The 581-nt window shown below is 32.5% G+C and overlaps 1 protein-coding gene across 1 annotated transcript in view; it reads left to right on the top strand.

Moving 5' to 3' along the window:
* LOC107578356 (carbonic anhydrase 4-like) overlaps nucleotides 1–264 on the top strand; it is a 2,328-nt gene extending 2,064 nt beyond the window's left edge. Inside the window, exon 7 of the mRNA XM_016264324.1 lies at nucleotides 1–264. This exon is cut by the window's left edge and continues 463 nt beyond it. The gene's annotated coding sequence lies outside the window, so the exon portion shown is untranslated.
* The last annotated feature ends 317 nt before the right edge of the window (nucleotides 265–581 follow it).

The raw sequence follows: 581 nt of genomic DNA, 5'->3' as shown, positions 1-581 counted from the left end.
AAAAAAAAAACATTTAACTCTGTCCCAAATTTTGCGTGCAACCGTTACTGCACAATATTCCCTGTTACAAGAATGTAGAATGCTTGATTTGTGGAAAGTATAAATTAACAAGCACAAAAGGACATTGTATCACATTATACAGCATATAGATGACATAGAGGAACATGGTTGCTCATGTGATATTATGAGACAATACTTTGAGAACTGGTCTTGGTGATTTTTATCATTCTAGTTACTGTATTCTTGTGTTTCTGCATTTGTAAATGTTCGATCCAAATTATAAAACAATAAAAATAAATTTGACAAACAAACAAACATGGTCATATACAATGATTGTTTGTTTCAGAATGAATAACTAACCCTCCACAATTTTACAGGCTGAACACTTTTTACTATTTATTGCACCTGTTACAGCTTTATGGGATAAGAAGGAAGTGTGTTCTCATTGGCCAAATTCTCAGAAGACAGATTATTCATTGACAGAACAAGTTGGGCGATTTTTTTATTGGTATCAAAATATCTGGCAACAGACAGGAGAACTGAGATGGAGAGAAGGAAATGGGAACTATAAGAATTTTAAA

This window comes from Sinocyclocheilus grahami, unplaced genomic scaffold (genome assembly GCF_001515645.1).
Source record: "Sinocyclocheilus grahami isolate Dianchi unplaced genomic scaffold, SAMN03320097.WGS_v1.1 scaffold9882.1, whole genome shotgun sequence".
In the NCBI taxonomy this organism is placed as follows: domain Eukaryota; kingdom Metazoa; phylum Chordata; class Actinopteri; order Cypriniformes; family Cyprinidae; genus Sinocyclocheilus; species Sinocyclocheilus grahami.
Note: the sequence above shows the minus strand (reverse complement) of the source record. Positions and strands in the feature narration are given on the sequence as shown.